We start from the raw sequence: 10,101 nt of genomic DNA, 5'->3' as shown, positions 1-10,101 counted from the left end.
AAAAGAAAAAAAATGCTCTCCTTTTCATTAAGAAACCTATATTTATGCCAAAAAAAAAAAAAATTAAAGCCAGTATTTTCAGCTAATCTATACAGGCATTTTTTAGGTAGTTTCTACTCCCCTATAGTCCACATCAGTCAGTGAGGTCTCATCTGTAATCAATAGAGGCAGGCAACCTATTACATCTTACGCTATAATTTCACAATCAATTTGCAGTGGCAGCATCTGGCACTGATACCAGGAGAAGTGTTTCTATCACTCCCCTTTCACCTCCCTGCCATCTTCCCCCTCCCTGAGGAAGCTTTGTACAGCTGCACAGTGAACCAGGTCAGAGAACTGATCATGCTTAAAACTAACATGACAAAACCCCAACTGTTTAGCTTAAACGAAGGTAAATGCATGTGCTGACACAAGGGAGAAATAGAGCTGAAGAACAGTGGTACTGCTTCTTTCTGCAGCCTTGCCAGTTTAATCTGGTTTAAGCTGATTGCGAAACTACACCATTGCATACCTAGCTTAGAAAATGGATAACTGCCTATGAACACGATCATTTTTATCCTTTATCAAAGGTGCTAGAATAACTACTTTAGCCTTTTAAGTATTAGGCAGCTTGTTTGAAGGTCAAGGAAATTAGTTTCCTCAAAGTGATTTACACAAAGATAGTAAAGGTTGTCACTCCTTAATTATTTTCATGTCAGACTGAAGAAGATACTCATTTTAATCAGCTCACCTGCATGACCTGTATTACTATATTTACCTTTATTTCTGTATTTGCTGTAAGAAAAAAAGAGAGAATGTGGTTCAGTTGTACGTTTAACTGATTTTAATATCTTTTTTCACTGCTTTCCACCATGGATTTCACTATAGTAAGATGAACAATCATCCTAAAATATAATTTCCATAGCTCCTTGTAACAGTGATTTGACCTGTTAACAGCTAGTACTTTTGGCAGGGTGCTAATCTGTGTAAGTCTTGTGTGTCTTCACCCTTTCTAGGAGATAAAAGGAGTAGTTAGTCAACAGTTCAGAGAGTTAAAGAATCCAAAGTAGCTGGTACTGTTAAAGGTCATAAAACAGTTAAACCATGTCTAAATGAGAACAAGCATTGTGAAAGTCCTCAGCATAGAATACCCTTATCAAATCTTACCTAAATAAGATTAAGACAGGATCAATGGCTACATAAGTCAACAGAATGGCATTTGCAAAGTGTTTTATGAACACTTTGGTATGAAACATAATGTGTGGGTGAAGTATTCTATATTTCTTAATTGAAGTCCAGAAAGGAAATTAGGGTATTTTTAAATTATTTGATGTGAAGCATAGACCACAATGCAGCAAATCTTGATTTTGAATTCTTTATTGAACAAAGAAATTAGGAAAAGTAGTATGAAAACAAGTGCTTAAAAGCAGGTTTTACTACCATAATTAGTGCAGAGAGAGCCTGAGAGGCTAAGAAAATTAGCCTACTATTCTACCAGGAAAGATTGTAAGGACTAATAATCCAATGTACCTCGTTTATATTTTAACATTTTGCACACCTTCAGCAGCCACCAGTGGAGGAACCATTGATTCACTTGTCTTATGCAAAGTGATTCCAAAGGTTGTTTCAAATTCTAAAGATGCCTGTTCACTATTTGTAGAAATCTAATTTTGTCATGCTTAAGTTAAACACTATAGTTAAACACTGAATATTTGTCAGGATTTTTCTGGGTATTAGCACCATAAAAATGTACTCTCAAAGCAAAATTTCTACTATTAAAAAAAATATTCAATGAGAAGTCTTAAAAATTCAGCTTCTTATCTCAATATCAGAACATAAGATTCTATTTATTCCCAGAATATATTGCCCTGTGTTGGAGTACACCCCTACTTTTTACCTCATGTTCTTTGCCTTTCACTATTTATAAGTACTATCTGCCAGATGATTGATATAGAATAGGGCCAGAATTTTGTAAAGGTTTGATTAGGATTGAGGGGAAAACAGAAAAACCAAGAGCAAGCGCAGATTTTATAGTAAGTATACGTAAAACATATATGAAAATGTACTTTTCACCACTTCTGATCTCTTATTTACATGGCTGAAGAACTGAATTAACAATAAAAATCTGCTACACAGACATTCTCCTTTATATCCTTTTTCCCCCCAGTACGGCAGTCATACCTTGAAATAAGTGGCCAAACCTCTCTAAAGATGCTAGGCAAGCAAACACTGTCACATCATATGGATTGCTGTAGGCTTAGAACAGTAGCAGATGTCACCCATTTTGGGATAAATTCTCAAAAGTGCACAACCATAGTACAGCCGAACATGTGATAAATATTATTAGAATAGTAAGATTCATGCCAGCCATTGCTTCTCTGCAGTTTTGCATTGTCAAATACGAACTGTTTCATATTACAATAATTAGAGAAGTAAACGTTTCAGTAGTAAAATATTTACAAGCAGTTAAGTGTCTAATAACTAAGCTCCTGCAAAGCTGCAGTTTGCTTGAAAGTGTTTTCTAGGGATTATGACAGCAGGAGTTCATTGCCATTGCTCAGTCTTTGGAAGTGCGTTTGATCCGAGTAGCTGTGGAATAACAAATACATTTTTTCCCACTCGCTTTACCATAGTAAGCCCATGTATCTTCATGTGTGTTCCTGGTGGGCAAGTCCATGACAAAGCAAAGATCTGTGCTGCTCTTCGATTTCCACTTTCTGTGCAACCTTGTGCTGTAATCTGTAGCCTAAATGAGAGAATACAGAAGAGCATACTGACTTCTATGCCAGAAATGAAGTCAGGAAAACTACACATGCTGATGAATCCTAAGCAGCAAGAGGTGTTTCTTCTTTCAGTTTTTTTTTGTTTGTTTGTTGTTTTTTTTTGTTGTTTTTTTTTTTTTTTTTTTTTTTTTTTATTTTTTATTTTTTATTAACTAGTGCTCGGTCCCGAAAGAGAGGGCTCAGACTTGAAGCCCTAAGGTTTTTCACTATTGTCTTGAAAGTCATCTAGGCCAAATGACAGTCATCTGACTTCAACATACTTGGTATTACTTACTCTGCAAAGTGCCCAAAAGAAATAGTCTGCGAGAAATAGTCCCTGAGGTGCCTAGGGCTAATATTACACTAATAAATAAAATAGGCTAAAGCCCATTCTCTGTGTCTGAGGGCAAAGGATACAGTTCATGCACAGGTAATACTGTTCCACTTCCTTATTTTTTTCCCCATCTAGTGTAGTGTAGTCTCACCCAAAATGGATGCCCGGAAGGTCCTAGGGGGCTCACCAGGACTGTTGTCCTTATGGGTACCCTGAGGGCCCTGATAGCACTAAAGGAGGAAAACGGGGGCGGGGTGGGGTGGGGGGTGGGGTGTCTCTCATCTGTCTTCCAGCCTGCATTGCCTATAAATATATATTGTAAGGATTTGATCAGTCTTTTCTTAGAAATACTCTACAGCCTTTTAAACAGAAAGTGACCTTGAAGAAAAAATTATTGACTAGTTATTCTGAAAAATGGAGGAAAATGTGCAATATCTGAAGTTTCTATGTCAACATTTAAAATTTTTAATGCTCTATTTCAGAAAAAATCACTATTTTAAAGCTGAATTTAATTTTTCTTTTTAATTTAAAACTCTATTTGAACTTAGTTTAAGAATTTACTGTAAGAGTGGCGAGGCACTGGAATGGGCTGCCCAAGGAAGTTGTGAATGCTCCATCCCTGGCAGTGTTCAAGGCCAGGTTGGACAGTGCCTTGAGTGACATGGTTTAGTGTGAGGTGTCCCTGTCCATGGCAGGGTGATTGGAACTAGATGATCTTAAGGTCTTTTCCAACCCTAACTGTTCCATGATTCTAATTTAATTTTCAGAATTTAAAAATTCTTAACAAACAGTGTGTTAACAGCAGTATTCTGTTAATTTATAGGAAATAGTTTGTGATTCTCAAAATTAAATTATTATTTTAATTCACAGAAAAAGCAAACCAAAAATCTAAAAGCCAAAAAACAAAAACCTTTCTCATGCTTGTCCAGTAGACACTTTTTTGCAGTTTCCTTTAGCGTTCTTTACCCACAATTAAAAATTATGCTATTGCCATTCAGGTTAGAAAGTGTTAATTTCCTATGGCTATTTATCAAAGAAAACTATTATTAAAAGAAATCACAACAACAAAACATCAAAATTCTGGGGTGTTTTCAAGAACTATTTAATAAAGATTTTTAATAACGACAGGATTCACATATTCAAACTAAATTTGATTGACATACTCAGTTATGAAAGCTATAAACAGTGATAACTTAAAATTCAGTAAGCACAGCTTCCATCATTCCACTATGATGCAGATTTATTTATACCTTAAGTGTAATGGTAACATAAGCAAGTAATCTTGTGGTAACGTATATTGTCGCTCTAATTATATTAAATGTGGGATATGATTCCTAATATATATATTCATGCTTCTGCACGTTTGTCAAATTGGTCTTTAGATGTATGCCTAATTAATTACTATTTTGGACAGAATAGTAGAAGAGTACTTGCACTGTTGAAGGAAAGAAGTTTAGCAGAGGTAGGTTTCTACTCAGGTTTTACTTGTGCAAAAGTGAATCTATTTTAGAGCAGAATGAGAAGTATACTTCACGGTTTTAATGCTATTCATGTCCTTTCATATTGAATTACACAATGAAATCAAAGACAAACAAAAATACTAAGAAAAAAGTAAGCTAACAAATTACTTGGTAGATAAATTGAAACAAACATAATTCTGAAATATTTAATCTTTACAGTTTATCTAAAATTACAACTAATATGTTAAGAATTTCAGACTGGAACTGCTTTGAACTGAAGATTAAAACTTCTAATTTCTCTACTCCACTTGCTACTTTTTACCATCTTCATTCCAAGATTTTTCAAAATCGAAATAGTTTTTTAAATGAAAAAATCTCAGTCTTTTCTCTATAGAATGAGCAGAAATAATACTCCCAGATATTTTGCCTTCTCTGCTAATAGGCACAGAAAATATAGCAGAGCTGATACATATTCTTCTTAGACATTTCTTAATACCAGTAATTTCGTTTCTAAAAAAAAAAAAAAAGTCTTGTTTTAGTGAATATATATGAATGTTTATCTTTTTTTTTCTCCTTTGGTTTTGACTAAACACAGTCTTTGTTGAAAAAATAATCTTCTAACCTTTATTACTGACAATAAATAACTCTATTTTGGTATTCAAGTTACTAAATGTTTCCATAGTGCCTTTTAGCTTCCAGTTATATGTAGCATATAACTTTATTAAAAAAGAAAAAAACCCCACAAAAAAAACCCAATCAAGTTTGTAATCACATACATAGTGATAAATGCTATGAACCCTAAAATAGTATTGTTCAAAGATCACAGTCTGTGTGTGTATATATATACACACACACAAAATTAATATAGTAATACAAACCAGACATATAAAGCTAAATAATGCAACATTTCTGGCCTAAATTATGTATTTAAAATTAATAAAATAATCATGCATGCCTAAAGATGCACAAATCTGTTATTTCTTCCTGCAGAGGAACTGCAGACATACATTAGCATGTCAGAACACTTCACTGTCATGTCAGAGAAAAAAAAATAAAAATTCACCCAGTGACGAAAAATAAAAGGAATTAAAGAAAGATGAAGAAATCCAGAGACGTTGTCTAAGATGATGAAATACAAAATGAAAATGTTTCTGAATACTAAAGCAATAATGCATACTAGTAGTAAGTTTTCCTTAAGTTTTATACACAAATTTTATCTTTCTGGTGTCACTTAAAATCAAGATGGCTTCTTTCTACTATTTATATCCATTCATAGGACACAGGTCGTTTGCCAGTAGCATGAATCAATCACAAGTAGCCTCAGCAATATGCAACTTTTAGAATCATTTCTGAACTAAAGAACAGAATGTCACACACATGAATTTTATGTTTTAAAACTGTATCTTAAATCAAGCCTGGAAACGAGGTAAGAAGACTGTTGAATGATACACTGATTAGGATGATATCACGCATGCCAGCCATGGAAAAAGCACATGTAACTGTGCTGACTTCATTTTTTCTTGGCACAGGGCAATAACCATCAACCTGCAGAACATCTGATAACAATGCGATAGGGGAAACAATAGCTGAGCGTTCTGGAACTGAATACAAAATAGCAGCCTTTGAAGTGAAAATGTAGATTTAGGAAATGAGAAAAGAAGTTTGTGTCTGAAATGACAGAAATATATAGGTTGCTGAGAGTGGCTTTAATAAGCTTTCCATTTGAGAATTGTGAATATGCTTGTTTAGCTTAGCAAAAGTGAGATGAGAATTTTACAGTATGTACTAACAGTTTAATTTTTGCTGTTTAGAGAAGAAACCGTCTTGTTAGTAATGAAATACTATCGGAAAAGAAACTCGACTTATCTACAGGGAAAATGTGTGGTTGTTTAAGGTTGTTTTAGAAAACAAATTACATTATTCCAGAGCTATGCATCATTAGTGTTTGGATAACTTCATGTTTATCCACATGGCAAACAGAAAATGTTGAAAATGCTGAGCCTTACCTGATTGGAAAAAAGACCTTGTGTGTTTCCTGATGTTCAGACATAAATTTTACTTTCTGGTTCTCTCTGAGACTTTGGAAGGACCAGAAGTGAGATTAATTGAACTAATTTCCAGAAACTCTTATGTGCTTCTTAGGCAACCTCTGCAGAGGATCACTGTATTAAAATGCAAGTGATGCAGTCATTGGTGAATGTGAAGGCAGTGGCAGACGGATGCTGGTATGTTTGCATAGATCTGAGCATTCAAAGCGAGCACACATCCCTGAGACTGCAGAGCACTCATTATTGCAGCACTGCACATATCCTCCCAGCCAGAACTTTTTTTTGTGAGATTTCTATAGGGTGCTAGAACTGAGCTCTACTTTTCTTCAGCAATGAGAGAATAGACCAGTTGGGACCCAAAGCCGGTCTGTGTGGCTTTGGCTATGGCTTTCAGTGCTCAGTGTTCAGTAAATCACTATAGAATCTGTCATTTCAGTATTCATCCTCAAAAATATTTAAACTAAAATTTAAGCTTCCCATGTTGCAGATACAGCTGTCTTTATGGGCATTAAAACCTGTCTGTTTTAGCCACACACCACAGTGTGCTAGCAATCTGACTTATCGATCATCAGACTGGCAAATAAAAGATATTATTATGTATGAGCCTGCTTATCTATTCACACATCATGCCTTCGACCTTTAGGGAGAAGTATAAAACCAGATGGCATCAATCTGATATCATGCCAGCTTGCTGACCCCACCAATGTTGAATCACCAGGTAAAGCTGTGAACCTTTTATTTAAAATCAAATAAATGAGAAAGATCACCCCTGATTAAGGAGGACCTCTGCTCTCACCAGCTATTTGCAGTTTAGAGCGCAGAGAGAACAGGCTTGCACACCCGCAGCAGGTAGCACTGTCACATTGTTTGCTGGAGGAAATATTTAATGTTTTCCCCACTAGACCTGGTAATATCTCTTATGTTTAAGTTAGGTGGCCATTGCAGATCATGCAGAGTGAGCTGACTTAACAGGCATTAGGGGAGCTGCAGATGTTCAGGTCCCAGCCTCTCCCAGCACAACAATCACTCAGAGGATGCAGAGCATAAAAGACCTTCAGTGTACACAGAAAATGCTGGAGGTAACTGTGACTATTGCTAATGAGTGGTAGAAGGATAATTTCTGCTTCTTTATGTGTGTGTGTGTTTTCCTTCCTCCTTAAATCACAGCAATAATTTTGAACCCAATAACCTTTATAGAAACTCCATCGTGACTAATTATAAGAGAACTAGAAGTACCTATTATTAGCAGAAATAAGATTGTTATTCAATAACCTTGTGAGGTTGCACATCCAATGATGCTCTGAATCTGTAGTTATTAGACTGGGGGGGGCGCAATATTAGTGATGGTTGCTTCAGATTGCTGCTGGCATCTTGCTGCTGAGCTCTGTATATTCAATGCCACAATGTCAGCAGCTCGAAATTCCCTGTCTGGATTTTATGCTGCTAATAATCTTCAGTTTAGTACTGTTTGCAAAGAAAGAGAATGAGGTATTTTCAAAGTAGGGGCATTCTCTGCAGCTCGCTGTCTCGGGGCAGTTCTGACAGTACATTCTCAGGCACTGCTCACCTGCAGCAATGAGTCATGTACTGAAAAACTATTTGCTTAAGCTGCTGGGATGTGTACTGATGTTGATTAACACAATGCAGACATTTGAAATTGCCTTTATATTGTATACATGGCTTTGTTTGAGCAAAAGGTGAAGAGGAACTGGTGCTCCTGCCAGAGATTTCTAGACACCCAGATCTTCACCTGCAACTCCGTGAAAGCAGGAACATCAGTGAATTTCAGCATTACTGAAGCAGGAGGATATGCTTCATTTTCACACTGTGTGGATGTTGATGAGGGAAGAACATACCAGCAAACTAGAAAGCAGACTATTCTTTACAGAGAGCAGTCTTCAGGGCACTGGCTTAATTCCATTCCAGAAGGTAACAAACAAAGCCACAGAATTAATTTTCAGACCCAACATCTGTGTTTTTGTAGTAAGAGACTTACATCTCCCAGATGATTCCTGGACAAATGACTTTGAAAGACTGTTTTCTCTGGAAAGAGAAGCCAGCCCTGTCCTTCCTTCTCTACAGAGGTTCTGCTCCATGAACCATGAGTTGTTTCGTCAGAAGTTTCTTCAAAATTTGGTTTCTGGAAGAAGACCAGATAGATTTAGCAATTGTTATTTGTAGCAAGTGCACCAATTACAACATATGTCAACGTCATTAGAAATCTGTACTTAAGTTAGAAAACCAAGATGAGAGCCAAAACCAAGTTAGAGACACATATTCTCAGAAAGTAGAGACCCTTATTCACATAGTAGCAACACATTTACCATGGTTTAAGCATAGCACTGTTCTGAGAAGATTGATAGCTGTGGAAATGTAACACCTGCCTCGTCCCATCCATCAGAAAGGCACCAGTATGATTTCAGGGTGTTTTCTTAGTCCAGTACATACTCTCTGGCGGTTTTTCAAAATCTGACCATAAGCTGCTGTGTAGACGCACAGCCCTGTTTCATTGATTCTCAGCTTGCAGGCAGAGGTTAGGACCTTCTTCAGTATTTGTTTGATTCACAAACCTCTTTCCCTGTCTAGTCTGTCTTTATATAGAATCAGCAATTAAGAACAACTGTTCAGAGATCTTCATACCCATACTTGCACACTTTCATTTTTCATTTTGTTTTTTAAATTGAATATTTCTGCCATCATCATGCATATAGAAAAAAAAAAGCTGGATTTTTTACAAAATTTTAAAACTGTTTTAAAATTTACAAGACTTTTAATTTTCCTGCTATAAAATTGTTTTTTATTAATCCTTGTTAATAGACAAAATCCCTCTTATCTGTAACTGGTGTTGAAAAAATTGTCCATCTTCATTCAAATCTATTAACACAGATAACTAAAATCATACCATGATTTCAGAAATACCGATACTATAATGCCTCCACTATGGCTCATTGCTGGATATTGTTTATAACCTGACAGAACAAATAAATACACAGAAATGCTAAAAAAAAAAAAATCACTTACTTACCTGAAGAACCAAAGCAGCCTGCTTCTGTCTATGTCACTTTCAAGCATTACTCTCAGCCCACTATCCACAGTTTGGAGACAAACCCACATTTTGGCATGGGGAATGTTCAAGATTCAAAGGATGCTGATACTTGATTCTCTACTTCAAATACAGTCCAAAACAGCCCATCCTGCACAGCAAGCAGGTAGAAAACTGGGGTATGCAGCTGGGAGGTACAAAATGGTGCTTTTATTTCCTGTACTCACTATGGTTACTGGCACAGGTGCAATCTATTCACAACATATTGCAGAATGGAAAAGCTGATTCCTTTTGCACAGCTGAAATAATGTCCAAGCTCTCAAATGTCTCGCTCTTATACCTAACTTAAAAGCTGAATCTGAATTAATAAATGTTTGTCTTTGTTAACAAGTACAATACAGACTTGAATCCAGGGAGATTAATCTGACTTTGCAAACTGAACTTGCTGCAGAAATTCAAAGCTATTAGCTTAGTT

General features: G+C 36.0%; 1 long non-coding RNA gene across 2 annotated transcripts; it reads right to left on the bottom strand.

Moving 5' to 3' along the window:
* Positions 1 to 1,340: 1,340 nt before the first annotated feature.
* LOC136016830 (uncharacterized) lies at positions 1,341 to 9,676 on the bottom strand. Of its 2 annotated transcripts, none has more exons than XR_010613720.1 (3): positions 9,609 to 9,676; positions 8,580 to 8,723; positions 1,341 to 2,725 (listed from the first exon to the last, which is right to left on the bottom strand). It is a non-coding gene; the product is annotated as an uncharacterized LOC136016830 (long non-coding RNA). The 2 variants fall into 2 exon arrangements; XR_010613721.1 differs by lacking the exon at positions 1,341 to 2,725 and adding an exon at positions 4,204 to 5,045.
* Between the last annotated feature and the right edge of the window lie 425 nt (positions 9,677 to 10,101).

Source organism: Lathamus discolor, chromosome 6, assembly GCF_037157495.1.
Source record: "Lathamus discolor isolate bLatDis1 chromosome 6, bLatDis1.hap1, whole genome shotgun sequence".
Taxonomy (NCBI): domain Eukaryota; kingdom Metazoa; phylum Chordata; class Aves; order Psittaciformes; family Psittacidae; genus Lathamus; species Lathamus discolor.
This window is presented reverse-complemented; position numbering and strand designations above follow the sequence as displayed.